This window comes from Solea senegalensis, linkage group LG8 (genome assembly GCF_019176455.1).
Source record: "Solea senegalensis isolate Sse05_10M linkage group LG8, IFAPA_SoseM_1, whole genome shotgun sequence".
Classification (NCBI taxonomy): domain Eukaryota; kingdom Metazoa; phylum Chordata; class Actinopteri; order Pleuronectiformes; family Soleidae; genus Solea; species Solea senegalensis.
In genome coordinates, this window is record NC_058028.1 from 23379291 (window position 1) to 23403510 (window position 24220).

A 24220-nucleotide genomic window follows, 5' to 3' on the forward strand; every position below is an offset into this window, starting at 1 on the left:
TCCCCACAGGGCTGCGTCCTGAGTCCCCTGCTGTTCATCCTGATGACCCATGACTGTCGTCCCAGGTACAACACCAACAACATCCTAAAATATGCAGACGACACAACAGTTGTGAACTGACTGTGAAGTGCGACATCTGGTGGACCGGTGCAGGGTGAACAACCTGCTCCTGAATGTTGAGAAGACAAAAGAGATAATCGAGAGCCTGCTGACCAGTGGCATCTCCGTCTGGTCTGGGAGCTGCAAGGCCTCCGACTGGAAGTCTCTGCAGAGGGTGGTGAGAACAGCGGAGAAGATCATTGGGACTCCACTCAATTCAGTCAACTCCCACCCATCAAAGACATTGCACACAGGCGCTGCCTAACCAGGGCTCACCAGATCCTCACTGACCACACCCACCCCCACCATGGACTGTTCTCCCTGCTGGCGTCTGGCAGGAGGTTCCGCAGCATCCGCTGCAGAACAAACCGACTCAAGAACAGTTACTTTCCGCTGGCCATCAGACTGCTAAATTCCAAATGTCCCCGACACTATCTGTGCAATATTTAACTGTTTTTTCTGTTCATATTGCTGCTTACAATTTTCATTCCTGTTTTTTTTTTTGCACTATTTTATACATATTTATATACATAAAACACTTATTTATTTTTATTAATCATAGTTAGGCTGAAGAGTTGGATACATGTAGACATTTACAGTAAGATTAAAGTCATTTCCCATCAAAACTCAGAAGTGACAAAATACAGTGCTATGTGTTGGTTTCTTATTTGCTGCCAAGCAACAAAATTTCGTTGCCAGTTTTCACTGCTGTGTATTCTGTGCAATGACAATAAAAAGAAGTCTAAGTCTAAGTCTCTAAACTGACAAATGTAACCTCAAAACATGTGACTTTGGACTGATTCTGTACATCCAACACTGGCATTACTTGAAAACTCAAATACACACACACACACCAAACACACCAACACACCAACACACACACACTAGAAAAGAAGAAAAAACAGCAAAAAAAGACCTAGAGAGAAAAAGCTCAGTCTCAAGCTGCAAATCATAACACAACTAATAACACGTTCACACTGTTTAGTGTCATCAATCATGACAACGTTCTACTGTGCTCTACAGCTTCATTAAACTGATAATAGACTTCGGGCCACACGTCAACCGAGCAGTATCTGCTTCTCTTCAAACTATGATTGAATATCCTCTCTCAACAGCTACTGTCCCCGCAGAGTGGGTTTCTCCTTTAACCTGATGAATGGGTTCATGAGCCTGTACCACTGCAGGGCGACGACCAATTCAAATATCAAACATGGGACTTTCATATATTAATATATTTTTTAAAACATTCTTTTCATGTAGCATCAAATTATCCCACAGCAACAGAATTCTGTTCAATGATAATGCACTACTCTAAATGAAAGAATACATGAATTATTAGAAAACAATACAAATTGAAATGAAAAACAATCACGAAAGGATGTTGTTTGTCTTTAACTTTAAACTGTTACCATATATACACCAGTGTTTCCTAAACTTTCCTTAGGGAGACGCACTTTTTGTAGATGACAAACTATTATGACCCAACTCACAATATAAATCATGACAAGAGCAAAGTTGTGTCAGGTAGTGACTAATTTAAAGCCTCTAACACCTATAATTATTTTGAGTTGGTAAACCAGTTATTTCCAAGAGATGTTTTGTAAATCCATTAATAGGGATGTTGAGCTGGTAAATTGCAAATGGTTTGTATTTATATAAAATGCAGAAATTCCAAGCTGGCAAATGCACCACAGCCAGAAACCAAGACTGATATCAGCAGTTGTAAGTCCACATGAGACAGAAAAGACAGGCTGTAGCTTCAATTAGAGCAGAACAGTGAGATCCTGAATATCACTATTGCTGCCTGCGAGGCATTGGACAGTGTTTCAGCATGAAGTAAAAGCCTGAAGCTAGCAACTGAACATTTTAATTATGTACCATGGTTATTACTCATAAACAAGGCAGCTGGCATACATATATATGTATAAACCAGCTATGTGTACACCAACATGTATTTCTGTTGATATATTCATTATATGTATTAATGTGTAGTGGGTTTGACTAGATTTAATTTTTGAGGTGCCAGTCAGAGTCAAGTCTGACAAAGAAAAATAAAACAGACCAAAAAAATAAGTTAGTCAACCCACACAAAATAATAACCATGCATATCAAACACAGTGGTAGGGAAGAACTTTCAGCAGAATATTTGATTTCCATTGTAGAAAGAATGCCACGAGTGTGTTCAGGTGCTTTATCTGCCAATGTTGGCTACTTTGATGAGTCAAAATATAGAATACATTTTGATTTATAAATTGATTCCATGATTTCTTTTTGACCTCAATTGTTTATTTGTTCTATGCTTTCATTTCAGAATACAATGAGACATTAAAATGCATAATTTTCAATAAAAAACTGGAAAAATTGGGGTGTTCTAAAACTCTTGACCGGTAGTGTAGGTCTAGTGAAGAAAAAACAACAGCACTTGAGAGACTATCCTGGATAATACTAATATTTCCTGGATTGTGGGAATGGGATAAGCATCAGTGACTGTGTTATCATTCACTTTTCGGTAATCAACACAAAACCTTGGTTTCCCTTCTTTTTTGGGAATCAAGACGACAGGCGAGGCCAATGCAGAACAAGAAGGTTCAATGACGTCATCTTTTAGCATGTCCTCGATGAGTTCCTTCAACACCTTCTGTTTAGGAGGGGAGATTCGATAGGATTTCTGTCGAATGGGTACAGGATTGGTGAGAAAGATTTGATGTCTCAACATCTCAGTACGACCTACTTTGGTTGTACACACATCAACATTGTTAAGTAACAAGTTGTGTAACTGAGGTTTTACGTGTTCCTCCAGGTGAGACTCCTGAACTGCATCAAGTCTGAGTCTTCCAAAGGGGTCTGTGTAGGGAACAGTGCAGTGGCCGATGGAGCTTCCACAGAAAAGAAGGCAATAGAGTTACCAGTCTCCCCCTCCCCAGAAAGAGAGGACTCGGCATAAAAGTAGAATTTCTTTTCCACATTATCTCAGAAACAGTACATCCCTCCTGCAACATCAAGCTGCATACCAGTAAAAAACACGAAGTCCAAACCAAGCAGGGCAGGAAAAGCCAGAGTCCTGGAGTCTAGGACCACCACAGTTACCAACCATGTCTTATCCTGCAGGCTCATTTCAAGCTCCACCCACCCAAGGGGTTTCCTGGGTTGACCATCAGCAAGGTAAAGAGGGTCACCAGTCCATGGGGCAAGTTTCTCATCTGCAGTTTTGATATTGTTCCAGACATGTTCATTTAGCAGAGTATAAGTGGAACCTGTATCAACAACAGCTTTTCCTGTCCAGTTCCTTACACTCAAGTGCACTTTCAGCTGTCGTGGGAGGGCAGTATCAGTGCTTCCTCTGGGGATGGTGAACTTTTTCAAGCCCTGCACCAGGAGATGTGAGGTGACACATGACAGTGGTTGAGCTGAATGGGTCACAGCATTCACTGAAGAATGGTTCTGGGGATCTGAAGAATGAACTGGCTGCGGGTAGGTTTGATTAGAGTGGTTTTGAAGATGATGGGGTCGCTGAGAATGGTGTGGCTGAGAGTGTTGTTGCTGCGGATGGGAATGTTGTGGGTGGGAGTGCTGTGGGTAGGATTGTTGAGGGTGAGATGGTTGACGGTGGGATTGTCCAGGGGGTCCTGATTTCTTGAACTGATTATAATTTGGGCATGAATATGGAGCATGACTGCCTTTACATCTCCAGCAGTAAAACACAGGGGGGATTAGCAGTAAACATCTCCTCTTTCTCTTTTTGTTTCACAATTTTTTTTGTCCGTAGTTCAGTCTGACTTGCCCTGTCCTTTTCCAGTTGTTGTCCGAGCCTCACCAGTTCATCCACTGTACTTATTCTGCATCAGAGCTGGCTTGCCATATGGGGATTGATGTTCCTGAAAATCAGCTGGAAGACTGCGTCTTCCTGAATTTCAGGCTTCTACCTCTGACACAAGGCGTGGTACCTGAAAGCAAAATCTCTAATGCTTTCACCCTCGCCTTGAACTCTTGTCCTCACTCTCTCTGCCAGTTCATCTTCATAATCTTCTGACAGAAAGGCAGCGCAGAACTTTTCTCGAAAGTCTGACCAAGTATGTGTGTTTAAACGTACCCAATTCCGCCAGTCTCTCGCTGTTCCATGTAGAACATTTCTCAAAGTTGCCATCAACTCCTCATCCGTCAGTGGATTCAAAGCAAGAAAATCATTACATTTCTCCAAGTACAAGAGGGGATCTGGTTCATCCTCCATCTTTCCAAATGATGGAAACTGCAGTTTTACAGGACATTTTCCTGTTAACTGTGCCTTGGCTATGGACAGAACAGGAGAATCCTCAGGAGACTGAAGCACACCTGCCTCCAATCTACTGTTCAGTCAGAACAGTAGATTGGAGGCACTGCCTCTGAGCCTCCTCCAACTGATGTGCTGCTTGCACAGGGACTGTTGCAAGTGCAGATACATTCAATGTTTGTTTCATTGTACCCAATTCCTGAGATATGGAATCCATATTTTGGGACAATTTCCTGCAGGTGAACAACTGCTTGTGCGACTGGGGTGAACTCTTTGATGTCCTTTAAAATCTCTGTATGATGGTGAGTTAAGCGCCAGTTAAGGTTTGCTGAAAACTGATTCCTCAGAAATATTGATTGTTTGTCCAGAGTTTCATGTAAGTCCTGAATACGTTGTTCATATGTTGCTGTGACATTTTTAAATAAAGTTGTAACTGTTATTTCAAGCTCCTCCTTGTGTTGTTTTTGTGTTTCCATTAGAATTTGAAATTCTTCCTCCAAAGTTGCTTTTATTGTTTTATCAGTGTCAACTGGTTCCTCCATTAATTCAGTCGTCCATAAAAGATCAACAACCAGTCTGATTTCCAACTTCACCCTGAGATGCCACTGCCAGAGGAATGAGAGGTTGAGACAGATCCAACACATAAATCCATATCCACATAGGAATATGTGGTCATTTTCTCTGCAGATGGCTGAGTTTGACCGCAGTCTTGCTTTGCTGAGGCCATTTCAACAGAAGTTGGGTGAAGAAGTTGGCAATTTTTTTTTCATAATTCCAGGGTTTTAGTGAATCCAGATATCTGGGGTGCCACTTTTTGTAGCGGGTTTGACTAGATTTAATTTAATTGAGGTGCCAGTCAGAGTCAAGTCTGACAAAGTAAAATAAAACAGAACAAAAAAATAAGTTAGTCAACCCACACAAAATAATAACCATGCATATCAAACCATCTCTCCATCTCTCCCTCACTCTCCCTCACTGCCAACATTGCTGCAACAGCTGGATCTTGCAGATACATGTTGCACAACATCAAAAGGATACGGCCTCTTCTAACCCAGAAGGCGGCACAGGTTCTGGTCCAGGCTCTTGTCATCTCACGCTTGGATTACTGCAACTCCCTCCTGGCTGGTCTCCCTGCGTGTGCCATACGACCTCTGCAACTCATCCAGAATGCAGCAGCTCGACTGGTCTTCAACTTACCAAAATTCTCCCACACTGTCCTCGCTCCCAAATGGTGGAATGAGCTCCCCATCGACATTGGGACAGCTGAAAGCCTCCACATCTTCCGCCACTGATTAAAAACACATTTCTTCCGACTCTACCTCGACGACAACAAAAAAAAAACCCTGTATACATCGCACTTATGACTAGCACTTCATAGTTTGGCTTACTTGAAGCTCTTACTTACTTTAAATGCACTTATTGTAAATCGCTTTGGATAAAAGCGTCTGCTAAATGACATGTAATGTAATGTCATATCAAACACAGCAATAAACTACAGCAATGCGATTTTCACAATATACACACAGTGCCAAAAAAAGAAGAAGAAAACTCAGTTCAGTTCAGTTCATTCAGGAAAAGTCCCGTTCCTCTTCTCCCTCTACACCTCGGACTATACCTACAACTCCAGCGACTGTCACCTCCAGAATTCTCCGATGACTCAGCCATTGTTGGTTGCGTGTCTGAGGGGGACGAGCTGGAGTACAAGTCGGTCACAAAGGACTTTGTAGACTGGTGTGAGAGCAACTTCTTGTGCTTGAACGACAAGGGAGATGGTGACCGACTTCCGGAAAAAGACCCCACCACACCCACCGGTGAGCATCCAGGGCTCGGATAACTTCAAGTACTGGGTGTTCACCTCAACAATAAACTGAACTAAACCACACACATCGACGCCCTGTAGGGTCAAAGTCGCCTCCACCTCCTGAGGAGACTGAGGTCTGAGCTGTTGTAAATGTGTGTTTCCCCCCTGGGGGAGGAATAAAGTCATTCAATCTTCAATCTTATTAACTGTCCTCTCTGTATTGTCAGAGTGTTTCACTAATAGTAGCTTGTTAAATGAGCTTGATATTGAAAAATATCAGCCTAAGCTATGGTCAAATTATCATGAAGACCTTTCAGGACAAAATGTAGAGCTGGGTGTCATCTGCATCACAGTGGAAGTGAATATTGTATTTATGGAAAATAATGCCAAGGGGGAGGAGGTAAGTGGTACCCGAGGTAACATGTGTCACCTAAAAAATGTGTCAGGTTTATTTAATCAGTGAATGTATGTACTGCAACTGTCCATCGAAAAGCAAAGTCGAGTCATCACGGCACTTTTTCCATTTTTAAAGGGAACATGAAGGATAGTACCATGGAGTTCTGTGAGGAGAAGCAGCTGAGGACATGCAGGAGGCTCACCCACATGCTGAAATAATGGAGCTGTTAGTAGCTAGAGGACACTTACTAAGGGTATCAGACATTAACTGCTGAATCAAATTGCTGACTCTATTATTATCATTATTATGTTCACTCTTTGGCATAATTATGACTCAAAAGTGTGGTATAAATGCCTGTAACTAGACAGAAGTCAGTCTGTGTCAGTGCACTGACCAATGTTTTCATTTTTTACACCAACAAAGTTAAATAAATGAATCACTGGAACCAAAGCCTACATTCACACATGCATGGTGATGTTGAAAGAGGAAGAAGGGAGAGGAAATTATTTGCCTAGAAGAGACGAATGTTTAATTCTAGTGTAATATGTATATATACGTGATACAAAACATAATACAGCAAATATTTATTTTCAGATTGCACAGTGTATCTCATTCACCGACAAGAGAATATAACTGCATTGCGGGTATTAAAATGGTTGCAGGATATGAGCAAGTCCTCCTCTGTTATCTGTCCATCTCTCTTTGTCCTTCACACCTCTGCCTCACTCTTTTATCATTGTCCTCTCCTTCTCTTCCTGCTTCACATTCATTCCCTTTTACATCCTCATAATGTCTCTTCAATTTCCTCTTCCACCCTTCACCCAATCCTGCACCCACCCATCTAGGTGGCTCAACCTTACTCATCTGTTTTACCCTCCTCTTCATTCATTCATTCTTTCATTCATTCATCATTCTGCACTGATGTTCACATGTGTATGTCTCTCCCCCGCTCTCTCTCTTTCTCATCATCCCACCCTCTGGACGCTCCATCCATGCGTGCCATCAGACCATCATAGTCTACTTTGTCATGTTGAAGCTCAGAGGTTGAACGCTAATTAACGAGGCTCATGCTAAGAACAAGCTCAGAAATGATTTCCGTGTGAAGGCACAAGCAGGACAGTGGAGCAGAGAAGCTGAGCACAGATTAGAGCCACCAGCTTTTATATTTATCTCTCTCATCTGTATTTCCTGCACCATGATACTGAATCACGTCCAGCCATCCTTCCCTTTCAGATTCTTTCCTCATATATCGCTGTTTTTTCCATAAATTTGTAGAAACATCGTTTGAGTTGAATCAACTGTGGATCAGTGTTTTTGAGGCGTATACAGGAATTTTGGCTTGCAATATTTTAATCTACTTGAAATCTTTTTGGAGTGCAAAACTGAGAATGACACTGACTGATACATTCCATCTGGAGAGAATCTGTTACATCCTTACCCAACCGGTCGAGGCAGATGACCGCACATCTCTGAGCCTGGTTCTGTCAGAGATTTCTTCTTCTGTTAAGAGGGAGTTTTTTCTCTCCACTGATGCCTAGTGTTTGCTCATTGTGTGAACTGTTGGGGTTCTCTGCTCTCCTTGATGTTGTCTATGTACAGTGCCTTGAGATAATGTATGTTATGATTTGGCACTATACAAATAAAATCTGAAACACATGCAGGAGGAGAAATGAGCAGCATATTCACAAACACTGCGGATTCCCACCGCCAAGTCCCAAAATGCCAGCAAGTCTTAAAACACCAGCAAGTCCCAGAACGCCAGCAAGTCCCAAAACACCAGCAAGTCTCAAAACATTTGCGTTTGCCCCTCTCGGCCCAACAGAACGTCAACGGAAGCGCACTCAAAAATGGAAGTGCTCGGGTCTGTAGGAGCTCTCGTTTTCGTGCAGCTACACGACCAGCCGTTACGATGCTCGGGGACTACTTAAGTGTTACTTTATTAGAAGACCTTTATTAAGAGGTTCCATCATAAAGTTAAAAGAGTTTTGTTGTCTGTTGCGAAAAATCAACCGCCTCCTATCTTGTATGCCATGCGACATTTTAAAAAACTTTCAGCAACTTAAGCTCCTCAACTTGTCCACAGTGACCTCACCAAGTTTGAAGGTTATTGCACAAAAAGCTCGAGGACAAGTTAATTCAAATACCAAATGTCATATTGTCTGCTGTCACCAAGGGGCACTGTTTTTGAAATTGATTATTTTCATATAGACATCTCCAGGGCCGGACAGTCATCAATCCTAGCAAGTTTGGTTCAGATCAAACCAGGATTCACTTTGTTACAACAAATTTGCATTGTTGCCATGGCAACACCGTTGAGCGATTTGTCATCATATAAAGCACCCATCATCTACCATGTGTTGCCAGTGTTTTCACCAATTTTGAGTTTGATATGATGACCTCTGAAAAACGTATTCCCGAAATCGTAAAGAAAGTGAAATGTTTTGTATTTTCTGTCACCACCAGGAGGCGCTGTTTTCAAAATATACCATTTTTGCATAGTCTTCAGTCATGGCCCATCATCAACCATAGTAAGTTTTGTTCGGATCGGATGGTTCATTGCGAAGTTATAAGAGTATTGTTGTCCGTTCTGAATTTGAATCTGAATTTTCACAAATTTTGGCGCCCCCTATCTCGTACGCCATGCGACATTTTAAAAAACTTTCAGCAACTTAAGCTCCTCAACGGGTCCACAGTGACTTTACCAAGTTTGAAGATGATCACATGAAAACTCTAGGACAAGTTCGTTCAAATTGCAAAATTTGCCAATTAGCGAACGTTCATTCCAAGATGGCGGCTTTCCTTTTGGTTTTAGAGCTTTTCAGAATTCTTTACAGAATTACATTAAACATCAATTCTCCATCTTTTAGGTTTTATGAATAAAATCTCTCCAACTATGAAATATACCGCAAGTGTTCGGCAACATATATATGTATGCATTTTGAGACAATGGCCTCAAAATATGAAATATGTGAAATCTGCAGTTATTAACAATAGAAACTTTTCTTGAGAGTTGAGTCAAATCCAACTTCAGTACCACCTTTTGAATCACCTCAAAAGTGTAGCGGAGCTGTGATGGATACTTCATGTTCAAGGAATAAAAAAGTCCAAACAGCATGGCGGTTACAAGGGCCTCCAGAACATGTAGAACCACCACACCCTCGATGATGATGCCAACATCAGGAAAGTCATTGCCTGGTGTCTCTCTGGTGACGTAGATTCCCACTGTTGTTTTCTCTTTGTGCAGCAGCCTCAGTCATGTCCTGGTAAAAGATAAAACAATTCATGAAGCTTTTCAAGAAATGAAAGCTCATCTTCAATCCTCCATAGCCAGTGGGTGAACATGGATGCTTCAGGATGAGTGCCTCTGCAACTTGGTCAAACTTACTGTCTGTGAGATAGAGGCCATCACAGAGTCATAAAAAGTCCGGAGTAGAGGTCCACACACTCCGAAGGACCTCAGTCTCCTCAGGAGGTGGAGGCGACTTTGACCCTACAGGGCATCGATGTGTGTGGTCTAGTTCAGTTTATTGTTGAGGTGAACACCCAGGTACTTGAAGTTATCCACCAGCTCACCCTCGAATCCTGATCTGTTGCCTCCAATCTGAGCATTCATGTCCCCCATGACAATGAGGATGTCATGTCAGGGGATCTTTTCAACTACATCTTGTAGTTGCTGGTAAAATGTATCCTTATCAACATCATCGTATTCATTTGTTGGGACATAGCACTGGACTACACTGACTTTTGTATGATTTATGATAAATCTTGCTGTTATAATGCATTTGTGGCGAGAGTAAGGAGGAAACCTAACTAAGTAATAGATTTTAAAGTTAAGGAGCCGACAACGCCACTTTGGGACTTTCACCCAAAGATTATTTTTACCAATTACAAGGACACACAAGTAAGTTCTACTCAAAAAGGTGCAGGAGACGTGATTCCAAATGTTAAAATAATGCAAATTTTAAAAGCACAATGTGTTCACTCAAAACCAAAAGAAATAAATCTGTGCAGGCTTAGGCTCGTGGTGAAATGAAGCTAGTGAGAGGAGGAGTCTAAATTAAAATACTCAAATCACCAGGTCATGTGACAGGCACACACGCACACACAAACACAGTGAATACCCAAATCCCAGGGGACACAGCACGCAGGGAAAACGGACACCTCCACCCAGGTCACCAGCACCACCACCAGCCTTGGCACTAAAAACAAGATACAGAAATTAATAGCATGAATAAACTCAGGATTATAATAACAATAACAATAATAATAATAATAATAATAAGACTGGGCAAATTATATTCAAACTAAATATAAACTGCCCAGAATAAGAAAAAAACAAAGAAAATATCACGAATCACTCAAAGAAAATAAACCAAAGGATTACAACTGGGCAAATTATACTACCAAAAATAATTTACATATAATTCCTCAAAATAGTAAACATAACACTATATAAAGCACTTAAATAATATGCCCTAAAAATATATGTAACACAGCAGTTAATCAATCAAACCAAAATCATTCTCAAAAATCAAAACAAACAAAAAGGGCAGGTCATCATCATCATCATCATCATCATCATCGTCATCATCCTCCTCCGCTTATCCAGGGCCGGGTCGCGGGGCAGCAGTTTCAGCAAGGGACCCCAAACTTCCTTTTCCTGAGCCGCATTGACCAGCTCCGACTGAGGGATCCCGAGGCGTTCCCAGGCCAGAGTGGAGATGTAATCTCTCTACCTTGTCCTAGGTCTACCCCGAGGCCTCCTCTCAGCTGGACGTGCCTGATATATAGATATATAGATGCCTGAACCACCTCAACTGTGAACGTGAAGGAGCAGCGGTTCTACTCCGAGCTCCCCCCGGCTGACCGAGCTTCTCACCCTATCTCTAAGGGAAAAGCCAGCCACTCTCCTGAGGAATCCCATTTCGGCCGCTTGTACCCGCGATCTTGTTCTTTCGGTCATGACCCAACCTTCATGACCATAGGTGAGGATAGGAACGAAGACTGACCGGTAGATCGAGAGCTTTGCCTTCCGGCTCAGCTCCCTTTTCGTCACAACCGTGCACATCCGGCTCCCTCGTCCCCTCACTCGTGAACAAGACCCCGAGATCCTTGAACTCCTACCCGGGGAAGGCAATCCACCAGTTTCCTGCTAAGAGCCATGGCCTCAGACTTAGAGGTGCTGATCCTCATCCCGACCGCTTCACACTCGGCCACGAACCGATCCAGTGAGCACTGAAGGTCGCAGGCCGACGAAGCCATGAGGACCACATCATCTGCAAAAAGCAGTGACGTGATCTCAAGCCCGCCAAACCACAACCCCTCTCCCCCACGACTACGCCTCGATATCCTGTCCATGAAAATCACAAACAGGATTGGTGATAAAGCACAGCCCTGGCAAAGGCCAACACCCACAGGAAACAGGCCTGATTTAGTGCCGAGAACCCTGACACAGCTCATACTTTGGGCGTATAGGGATTGGATGGCCCTAAGTAGTGCCCCCCTCACCCCATATTCCCGCAGCACCTTTCACAGTATCTCCCTGGGAACCCGATCATACGCCTTCTCCAGGTCCACAAAACACATGTAGACCGGATGGGCGTACTCCCAGGCCCCCTCCAGGATCCCTGCAAGAGTAAAGAGCTGGTCCGTTGTTCCACGACCAGGATGGAATCCGCATTGTTCCTCTTGAATCCGAGGTTCGACTACCGGTCGAACCCTCCTTTCCAGAACCTTGGAGTAAACCTTACCAGGGAGGCTGAGAAGTGTGATGCCCCGGTAATTGGCACACACTCTCAGGTCCCCCTTTTTGAAAAGGGGGGCCACCACCCCAGTTTGCCACTCCTTCGGCACTGACCCCGACCACCACGCAATGTTGAAGAGACGTGTCATCCAAGACAGCCCCTCCACACCCAGAGCCTTCAGCATTTCTGGGCGGATCTCATCAACCCCTGGGGCCTTGCCACTGCAGAGTTGTTTAACCACTTCAGTGACCTCCCTCAGGGAGATTGACGATGATCCCCCATCAGCCTCCCTCTCTGCCTCCACCACAGAGGGTGCAGATGTCGGATTCAGGAGTTCCTCAAAGTGTTCCTTCCACCGTCCAGTTACCTCCTCAGTCGAGGTCAACAGTATCCCATCCTTCCTGTACACAGCTTGGATGGTCCCCCGCTTTCCCCTCCTGAGGCCCCGAATGGTTTTCCAGAAACACCTTGGTGCCGACCGATAGTCCTTCTCCATGTACTCTCCGAACTTCTCCCATACCCGCTGCTTTGCATCTGCCACAACAGAGGCTGCCGCCCTTCGGGCCTGTCGATACCTTGCAACTGTCTCGGGAGTCCTCCGGGATAACATATCCCGGAAACACTCCTTCTTCAGTCGGACAGCTTCCCTGACCACCGGTGTCCACCACGATGTTCGAGGGTTACCGCCCCCTGAGGCACCTAAAGCCCTGGAGCCACAGCTCTCCACTACAGCTTTCACAATAGAGTCTTTGAACACTGCCCACTCAGGTTCAATGTCCCCAGCCTCCACAGGGATACAGGAAAAGCTCCACCGGAGGTGAGAGTTGAAGGCCTCTCGGACAGGGGCATCCTCCAGACGTTCCCAGTTCATCCGCACTACACTTTTGGGTTTACCAGGTCTATCCAGAGTCCTCCCCCATCCTCTGACCCAACTCACCACCAGATGGTGATCAGTTGACAGCTCTGCCCCTCTCTTCACCCGAGTGTCCAGAACATGCGGCCTTAGATCAGAAGAAACAATCACAAAATCGATCATTGACCTTCGGCCAAGGACACTCTGGTACCAAGTACACTTATGAGCTTCCTTATGCTCGAACATGGTGTTTGTTATGGATAGTCCATGACTTGCACAGAAATCCAATAACAAACAACCACTCTGATTTAGATCAGGTAGGCTGTTCTTCCCAATCACGCCTCTCCAGGTTTCCCCATCGTCGCCCACGTGCGCATTGAAATCTCCCAGCAGAACTATGGAGTCCCCCGACGGAGCCCCTTGCAGGACTCCATCTAGGGCCTCCAAGAAGGCCGGGTACTCCGAGCTGCTGTTCGGTTCATAAGCACAAACAGCAGTCAGGGCTTCCCCCCCCCGCAACCCTAAGGCGCAGGGAGGCGACCCTCTCATCCACCGGGGTAAACTCCAACACAACGGCACTCAGCCAGGGGCTTGTGAGTATCCCCACACCCGCCCGGCGCCTTACACCCTGGGCAACTCCAGAGAAGAATAACTTTCAACCCCTATCCAGGAGTGGTTCCAGAGCCAAGGCTGTGCGTGGAGGTAAGCCCCACCAGATCTAATTGGTAGCGCTCCATCTCCCGCACAAGCTCCGGCTCTTTCCCCCACAGCGAGGTGACATTCCATGTCCCCAGAACCAGCTTCTGTCGCCCAGGTCCAGTACGTTGAGCTCCCCGACCTTCACTGCCACCCATGTGGCAGCGCACCCGACCCCAGTCGATCTCCCTGCAGGTGGTGGGTCCACAGGAGGACAATGAAGAGGCCACGGGACTTGTTTGGGCTGTGCCCGGCCGGGCCCCGTGGTAGACCCGGCCACCAGGCGTTCGCTCACGGGCCCTCCGTCTGGGCCTGGCTCCAGGCGGGGGCCCCGGGCTTCCTCTGGGCAGGGTCACTCTCTTCCTCTGTTGTTTTTTCATGAGGTCTTTGAACCATTCTTCGTCAGGCCCCTCCCCTGAGACCAATTTGCCTTGGGAGACCCTACCAGGAGCACTAGGCTCCAGACAACACAGCTCTCAGAATCACAGGGGCACTCAAACCTCTCCACCACGGTAAGGTGATGGTTCCGGTAAAGGGCAGGTGAAATAACAAAATCAAAACAAACAAAATAAAAAAATGGACCTAAACTAAAATATCAAAATAAAACAAGCGCACACAATTCCGCGACACAGCCGCAGGACAGTGACAACAAAAGAAACCGTGAAGCGACACGGAATGACGTCAAGGCGGAGCAGACTCAGGTTGAGACAAAGCAGGAGGGGACAGCTGATCAAGGGCATTTGCTGCAGACTTGTCTATAAGGAGGGCTACTCCATCTCGGTGAGTTCCATCCTGTCGACCTGAGAATAGAATTGTTTTGTTGTCCGAGGTAGTCTTGCCTGAGTCTGTCCGGACTTCACTAAGACCTAGTAATGCTGATTCCATAATTCTCCATTTCTTTTATAACTTGAGCTAGCTTGGATGGCTGGTTTAATGTTCTAATATTGCAGTACCCAATACCAGTGACGTTTTTTTCAGACAGGACTCTGGTCCTTAGGGCATCAGCTTCCTTACATAGGCTTTCACTGGTGTCCGTCCTTCTGTCTCTCGTGAGAGACGACTTTCGTCCTGGTTGCTTCATAGCTGCTTGTTTTCCAACTGTTTTCATAGTTTTTACAGGACACCAGTGTATCTACTCTGCTCATTTAAACAACTCCCTTAAAGCCAAATTGCAAGAACTCGGTATTAATATCACTAAATTGGACCTCTCCCAGTTTACTTAAACAACGTGTTGATTTACAGACTGAATTTGATCTCATCACTACTAGTGATGCAGAGCGACTTCTTTCACGATCACACTCCACATATTATGAACATGGTGATAAGGCAAGCCGACTCCTGGCTCATCAACTATGTTGCCCTGCAGCCTCACGTATGATCCCTCAGATTCATTGGGCACATTGCTTAAGGATCTCACCACCATTAATTCTGTTTTTCACTCTTTATATGAGTCTGAATCTCCATCTGACACCACTGAAATGGATTTGTTATAAACTCAGATGCTGTTAAAGAACTTGACTCACCATTAATGGTAGAAGAAATCATTCTCGCCATGAGAAGCATGCAAAATAATGAAGCTCCTGGTCCGGATGGATATCCAGTTGAATTTTTTTAAAAGATTTCAGGATAAACTGTATATAGTGAATCATTGCAACATGACACTCTCCGTCCTACTTTAAGACAAGCCTCCATAAGTCTCCTCTTAAAAAAGGATCCAAATCTTTGCAGCTGGAAAACATTGTACCAACTATTGTTAGCAATCATTCTGAGGTCCTTCTCCATTTTTACTGGGATTTCACGATTGGGCACAGAATTCAAGTTATCACTTTATACTGATGATTTACTGTTGTATGTCTCAGATCCTGTTCTTTAAATACCATCAATTGTATCCGCTTTTCAGAGATTTGGATTATTCTCAGGCTATAAAGTGAATATCTCTAAAAGTGAATGCTATCCTGTCAATGCTTCAGCATTACAGCTCACACAGTCTGATATCCCTTTTAAATTGAGTCCCTCTGGCTTTAAGTATCTAGAGTTCAATGTAACCAGAACTTTAAACCCTCTTTCTTCTACTAATTGTTTGCCTTTAATGTCTAAATTTAAATCTGACCTCCAAAGATGGGGAAGTTTACCTCTCTTGTTATTTGGAGGAATTAATGCAGTTAAAATGAACATTTTGATTAAAGTCCTGTTTTTATTCCATTGTCTCCCGCTTTTCCTTTCAAAGCATTTTTTAAAAACAATTGATCTGTGCAAGAAACATCTCCAGGATGCACTGGGACGCATCCTCAGTGATGTATCCTGGGATCATTGGGTGTTTCGGGTCTTGCAACATACACCCTCGCCCAGGCGACCCAGTTGGGGTTGATCAAGTCCCAACTTGCGTCCCAGTAGCAGTCCACAGATCAGCCCTCTTAATCCAAAGCCACCTTGTGGCCTTCTCTGTGGCTCCGCTCGCGGATTGGATGGCCCTCTTCTTGGCTGCCCCTGTAACACCCAAACGGCTGAGGACTTTACAAAGTGAACGCCCTGCAAAGCCTCTGCAGCTGACTTCTATAGGCTCATAAAAGGTTCTCCAGCCTCTCTCCCTGCACTCCTCCACCAGTTCCTGGTACTTAGCGCATTTCCTCTCATTGGCTTCCTCAATACGCTCTTCCCAGGGCACCGTAAGTTCCAGGATGATCAGGTGTCTTGAAGCCTCAGAGGTAATAATCATGTCTGGGCGGAAATTTGTTGTTACAATGTGCTGGGGGAACCTCAGCTGCTTACCCAGGTCGACCTGCAGCTGCCAGTCAGAGGCAGTGTGGAGGAGGCCTGTTGTTAGTTGTGGGCGTGCCCGGGGTTTCTCTCCAGCTTTGATGAAGGGGACTGTCTTTGGAGCATGATGGTGTATGCTGGTGCTGATGGCTGAGACTAAGCTCTCAGCAATTGCCTTAAGCTCCTGGTCATGGCGCCAACGATAGCGGCCATCAGCCAGAGCCTTTGGGCAGCAGCTGAGGAGATGTTCTAAGGAGCCTCTTCCAGAGCAAAGAAGGCAGGAAGGTGTCTCGCTCTTCCCCCAGACATGGAGGTTCGCTGGGCTTGGCAGGGCATCATAGACAGCTTGTATAAGGAAACGGACCCGATGGAAGTCTGCCTGCAAGATGTTTGTCCAGGTGATCCTGCCACCAGAGCCTTTTGTCTCAGACGTGACTCTGCTGCCTCCAGTGCTTTCCCAGCCTTCCACTTCCTTCCTGTCCTCACCTCAATGCCAATGACACCTTGGAGTCCCTGTACTGTAGGGCTTATCTGGTGCGTACCACCACGAATTCTTCCGTGAGACCACTGAAGGGCAGTTGCAGGATGTTACTCGTCCCGTACAGTGCAGTGCTGGTGAGCCACTGATCTTCCTTTCTAGGGACTCAACTGTTGTTATTGGGACTGCATAGACCAGCAGGGGCCACAGGACACAGGGCAGGATGGAATGCTGGTAGATCCAGGCTTTAAATCTACCAGGCAGACCAGACTTGTCCACTTTGGTGAGCCAAGCTCCAAGCTCTTTGTTGGACTTCTGGATGGCAACAGAGTCTTTCAGGCTGGAGTCAAAGAGCTTGCCCAAACTCTTGACAGGTTGCTCTGTGATGGTTGGAATGACAGTTCCTGAGATGGAAAAACGGAACTTGTCAATCACTTTCCCCTTCTTCAGCACCATGGACCTTGATTTAGCAGGCTTAAAACTCATCCTTGCCCAGGTGATGAGCCTCTCAAGTCCTTGTAGGATCCACCTGCTCCCTGGGACCGATGTTGTTGTGATGGTAAGGTTGTCCATATAGGCTCTTATAGGGGGCTGTCGTACACCTGACTTGGTTAGGGGCCCTCTGAATTCCACCTCGGCTGACTTGACCACCATGTTCATGGCAAGGGAGAAAAGGATAACAGAGATGGTACAGCCTGTTATTATTCCTTTCCCAATGCGATGCCAGTCTGATGTTTCTGACCCAGAAGTGACCCTCATCCTCAAACTATTTCAGAGATGTAAATTCAATGGTGGATTGTCACTTCCAAATTTCCAACTGTATTATTCGGCAGCACATATCCACAAAATTTAGTTTTGAACTGCTCTGCTTACCTCTTCTATTCCATCCAACCTCTCTGGCTTTACAAATAACCAAGTGGTTTGTTCTTCACTTCAAATTTGGAATCAATTTAGGAAGCACTTCAAATTCAAGTCAGCATCTACTTTAGCTCCCTTACTGAGGTTTGTTCATTTGTTTCAGCCTGTGCTTACTGATTCAACCTTTTTTGCATGGCATAATAAAGGCCTTAAATGTTTTAATGACCTTTACAAGGAAGGCATTTTTGTAGCTTTGCGGATCTTTCAGGAGAATTTAATCTCCAATGATTTTTGAGTGGAAGTGAATTGATATTTCTTAATTTGGGTGGTAGTGACTTCCAGAGCTGGAAGATGTATAGCATATACCGTGTATACCATAAAGTGGTATAAATGGATGTATGTATGTATATATATATATATGTATATATATATATATATATATATATATATATATATATATATATATATACACATATATACAGTACATACTGTATAAATATATATACCTTTTATTCTTCCACCATTGCACTTTTATTCTCTTCCCTTTTTTCTCCATCATTTGTCTCTTGCTGCTAACCTAAAAATAAAGAGTGAACCAAGAAATGTGTCTAAGAGCTGATTGTAAGTAAAAGGACTTCCCCTTCAGGTTTATGTGTGACTTAGCACCAGCATCCAGATGACAGAAGGAGACGTAGATGTCACTGGTTTGTATACTATATGTGTGTGAGATGATGGCAGAGGAGGGTAGGAATGGGTGCGTGCATGCACATGTACAAATACAGTACACTTGTATATGTGTGCTTGTCAGTGTAAGTCTGTGAGAGCACAGAGCAGACACAGTCCTGTGAAATGTCTCTGTCCCTGTTTCTGGGTATTATGTAAGAAAACACTGGAACCACGTTTATAAAACATGTTTTTGGACTTCATCCTGCAATTCAGTGTGCAGGTGTCATCCCAGTTCATGTATTCATGTATCAGTTATACTTGTAATCTCTACTTATCAGCTCCAAACATATGATTGGTGTCATTTGTATATAGTTTAAAAACAGTGTAATGTGATACAATCATAATTCAAAGGGCTTCATAGTCATGTAGTGGTAATGACAGCTGGAGACATTTAGAATGAGGCCTCTTTAAAGGTTATGTTATTATTGTATGTATGCTGTATTTGTGTAATTCAAGATTCAATAATTTTTATTGTCATTATGAGGACATAATGAAATTTTTGCAGAGACTCCCGGCTTGAGGTACACAATAAAATAGCAAAAATAACGAAAGACTTAACACTTAAATAAGACATAATGAAAGGCTTAACCCTTAAATAAGACACAACAACATACTTGACATTAAAATAAGACACAACAACAGACTTGACACTTAATAAGACACAACGAAATGTAAAACCCAACAAAATATAAAACTACAGTGTGTGCAAAGTAAAATATATAAAACTACAAAGTGCAGTTTAGTGCGACTTGGTGCAAGTCCAGGTTTATGGAGAGTTGAGCAGGGGTGTGTGTGAGAAGGTAGGTTTGTGTGTGTGGCTGCATGTGTGAGGATTTGTTTGGGGGGGGGGGTGTAGAAGAGATGCAAATTGTTTTCACTGTGGGGGGGCAATTGCTTTCACAGCTCTGGGGAAGAAGCTGTCCCTGAGTCTATTGTTCTTTGCTTTGATGTTCCTATACCACTTTCCTGATGGAAGCGGTACAAACAGTGCATAGCCCGGGTGTGTGGGATCTGTTGCTATGCGTCTGGCCCTTCTCCGGACTCGGGCAGTGTAAACTGAGTCCAGATCAGGTAGACGGCATCCCACACCACCCGGCATAAGTTCTTCTTGTCCCGTGCTGTGCAGTTGCCATACCACACTGTCACGCTGAGACACAGGATGCTCTCAACAGTGGCTCTATAGAAGTTTATGAGCAGTTGGGAAGGGAGCCCAGACTTCTTCAACTTCCTGAGAAAGAAGAGCCATTGTTGGGCCTTCTTCACCAGGTGTGAAGTGTTCACAGTCCAGGAGAGGTCGGAGGAAATGTGGATGCCCAGGAACTTTATGCTGTCTACATGCTCCACCTCCTCTCCATGTATGCTGAGCGGAGCGTTTACAGTCTTCCTGAACCTCCTGTAGTCCACTATGACCTCCTTGGTCTTGTTGGTGTTTAGAACAAGGTTGTTCCCGGAGCACCACTGGGTCAGGTTCTGGACCTCTCCTCTGTAGTGGGTCTTGTCATTGTTGGAGATGAGACCCACTATGGTGGTGTCATCTGCAAACTTCACAACCATGTTTGTGGAGTGGATGGCAGAGCAGTCGTGTGTGAAGAGGGTGAAGAGGACAGGGCTGAGCACACAGCCTTGCGGTGTGCCAGTGTTGAGGGTTAGTGAAGCAGATTGGACTCCCCTATCCTCACCACCTGTGGACTGTTGGTGAGGAAGTCGCTGATCCAGGAGCAGAGTGATGTTGATAGACCCAGGTTGTGGAGTTTCAGCATGTCCGGGAGAACAGTGTTGAGGGCTGAGCTGAAGTCCACAAATAGCATCCTAACATAGGTGTCAGGATGCTGTAGGTGAGTCTGGGCCGTGTGAAGTGCTAACGAGACAGCATCCTCCGTAGAACGGTTCTCCCTGTAGGTGAACTGCTGGCCCAGCAGGGATGGAGTCCTTGATTTACTTCAGGAGGATCCTCTCGAAGCACTTCATGATGACTGGGGTCAGAGCGACAGGGCGGTAATCATTGAGGCAGGTGAAGGTTGGTTTTTTCGGCACAGGCACAATGATGGAGGACTTCAGGCACGCAGGGACCGTGGAAAGCTGCATAGACAGGTTAAATATGTCCAGAAAAACTCCTGCTAGTTGGTCTGCACATAATTTCAGGGTCCGACCTGACACCTTATCAGGACCTGCAGCCTTTCTGATGTTGATCTTCCTCAAGACGGATGTCACCTGGTGCAGTTGCAGGACGAGAGGCTGATGCTGTACCACTGTCTGAGGAAGATGTACAGTCCTTCTGCTGCTTGGAGAGTCGAAGTGTGCGAAGAAGCTGTTTAAGGTGTCAGGCAGAGTGGGGTCCCAGCTGACCTGCTGGTCGCTTTGCTTATAGTCCGTGATGGTCCTGATGCCTTGTATGTAGCCTTGTATGCCCCTCGGATGTTGCAGTAAACCTGGTCCAGTATGTTATAGTCTCTGGTCGGAAAGTTTATGAATTTGTAGAACTTGGGGAAAACAGCTTTCAGTTCCACATGGTTAAAGTCCCCCACCACGATCACAGCTGCCTCTCGATTACCGTTCATCTGGCTGCTAATCAGGCAGTACAGCTCCTCCAGCGCTCACAATCTGACAATGTGACAACAGAATGTGAAGGCTAACCCTTTCCATTACTACATAAACATACAGTAAATACAGAGAGTGTCTTATATCCTTTTTTTAGGGAATCTGATGGAACAAAATCATGTTTACCAACTATATAAACACACATGAATAAAAAGTCAGTCAGTCAGTCAGTCATCATCTAACCGCTTTATCCTCCACCAGAGGGTCGTGGATGAATAAAAAGTACTAAAAAATTTTTTAAACGGATTGAATATGTGGAATTTGGTAATGCGTCACAGTTCAAAGTTCACTTGTTTTTATGAACAAAAATAAAAGAAAAACGCTCTATTTTTCTGCACAATTATTGCTACTTTATATCATTACTAAAAAATACAATATAGGATGAATGATAACTTTGACTCAACAACACATAAGACAAAAAACACATTTTTTGGAGTTGTGTGTTATTCCCACGGAAGTTTACCATGGATGCACCTGGCGCGCTAAGGGTTAAAGACTGTCACATGGGCTGTGGCATAATGTTCTGTTTATATGTAGGTTCCTTCTCCCTGATAAACACGGTGTGTGTGTGTTGCTGTCTGGACTTTACAACTGTATGTCAGATTAGAATTTCTCTTTTACACACACAGTGATTAAATTGTGTTGCTGTGCACACAAACTGCCCTCAGGTTATGCTCTAGTCATTCACATCCTCTGTAACTTATAAAATGTGTTTTCATGTGCATGACAATATGTCAGTGTTATTGTGAATACATGTTGTCGATGTGTGCGTCATGCAGTGCAAACAACTTTTTTTAATATACTTTTGTGTTGTATTTATACAAAGACAAAGGATCAGGTGTGACATCAGGCATATTAGGTCCTATCATACAATCACAGAATCAGAGGCAGAATAAAGAAAGCCAGGGCGACTAATAACATAACTGGTGAATCTCACCACTCCTGTAAACAGCAGCGCCTCCTAGTACGGGCACTAGAGTCCGGGCACTAGAGTCTGAGCACTAGAGTCCGGGCACTAGAGTCCTTCCTTCCTTCCCTCTCTCTCTCTCTGTATCCTCATCTTGCAGGTTGCAGGATCAAGATCCAGTTTTCGAGGCTATCCATATCATACATATCATCACCATTATTACTGTGCTATAATTAAAAGTTGATATCATTGACTGTATAAACTTGTAACTTGATACAGTTGTTGTGTATCTGCTCCTGGTCTCTCTCTCTCTTCTGTCTCTACCTCATCTCCCTCTTGTCCGTTCTCTCCCCCACCTCTCCGCTGTCCCCCATTTTCCTTCACCCCAACCAGTCGAGGCAGATGACTTCACATCTCTGAGCCTGGTTCTGTCAGAGATTTCTTCTTCTGTTAAGAGGGAGTTTTTTTCTCTCCACTGATGCCTAGTGTTTGCTCATTGTGTGAACTGTTGGGGTTCTCTGCTCTCCTTGATGATGTCTATGTACAGACTTGAGATAATGTATGTTATGATTTGGCGCTATACAAATAAAATTGAATTGGTTTTAGCTTCTGAGCGTATCGTTGAGAACATGTGGAAAAAAGGTTCATCGAGTGTTTGTGATAAACAATAGCAGACGCTCCACAAGCTCAGTGGATATCTTTTATATTTGATGGGAATATTCCTGCTACATTTCCCAAATACCTCCATGTACGCAGCAACCACTTCACGGAGGATTGTTCCACAAACTTGGGGCAATATAAAGGAGGACACAGCACCAAACTTCACCTAAAACAATATGTATATTACTATATTTACAAACCCTAAAACTGTCTTTGTGTGCTTGTTTTGACGTTTAGCCGGCTACAGGCTAAGCTACACGCTACGCTGGTGTTTCATTTGCATGTGTGTTTATCATCTCGGTAACCACAACGTTATTCAAGCTCCAGGCGTCCTGCAGCAGTCTTTCACCGTCACAGTGTCTTCTGACTCTGGCTCTGACTCTGGATCATTAAGGCGAGGGGTCGTGACGACGACATTAATCAATGTTTTGATCATTGCTCGCGGTGCATCCGCCTTTCCAGAGGGGGAGCTGACGTGCCAATGACGTCACTTCCAGGTAACTGGCCAATCACAAGACAGTCCGTGTTCTGTGGGTGTGGTTTTGGTCTGAAACAGCGCAGCTGACGAGAGCGTCAGTGATGAGACATTTACATCGGCACGTTTGCAGCGACAAGGAGGTTTTTGACTTCCTGTTTGTAAGTACACCTCCATATCTCACATAGAAGTGAGGACCATGCTATGGCCACTTAAGAAATATCACACGAGTGCTGTTGTCCTGAATATCGGCGATTTTAGGCATGAAGCCGCACAGTTGTACAAACACTCATTGCAGGTATAACAGGTTATGAAGTACGGGGTCAGATTTAAGTGCATAACAACACCTTGCATGCAAATTGCACCCTTGATGGACATGTGACATATACTTCCATACTGTACGTAGCAGTATGCACGAGTGCTTCTTGATGCTCTGAAGCCATTCAATCCAAATGGTTCACAAACATTTTAATTTCTCGAGGCTTCATGTGCACACAAACCCCAAACCTGTCCTCCAATGAAACGTACATATAGCTCAAAACCAGCGCCCCTAGTGGTTGTATACATGACAGCAACCTGGTACCTTGGAAGTGGTATCTAGTAGCTTTGCGGTGGTCACCACTGGCAGTCGGCTCAAGGGTTCGGCTCCCTAACTATACCACCTTTTGAATATTTTTTTTAATTTTTACTGCCTAACCCTGTCTTTTTTGCCCTAACCCTAACCTCAGTAACACCTGTGCATATTCGAGTTGTAAAATACTCTACCAGTGTAGTTAAAACATATCTTTAGGTCATATTCAGGGTTTGGAAAAAATGACCAATAGTTACGTTTCAGTTGGAGGACAGGTTGCAAACCCCCCCTGCTGGTCAAAGACATTATTACGTCATTTTTATCAATTTGTAA

General features: G+C 44.4%; 1 pseudogene; it reads right to left on the bottom strand.

The window, feature by feature from the left end:
• Positions 1-16225: 16225 nt before the first annotated feature.
• Positions 16226-17851, bottom strand: LOC122773586 (annotated as a pseudogene).
• Positions 17852-24220: the final 6369 nt, after the last annotated feature.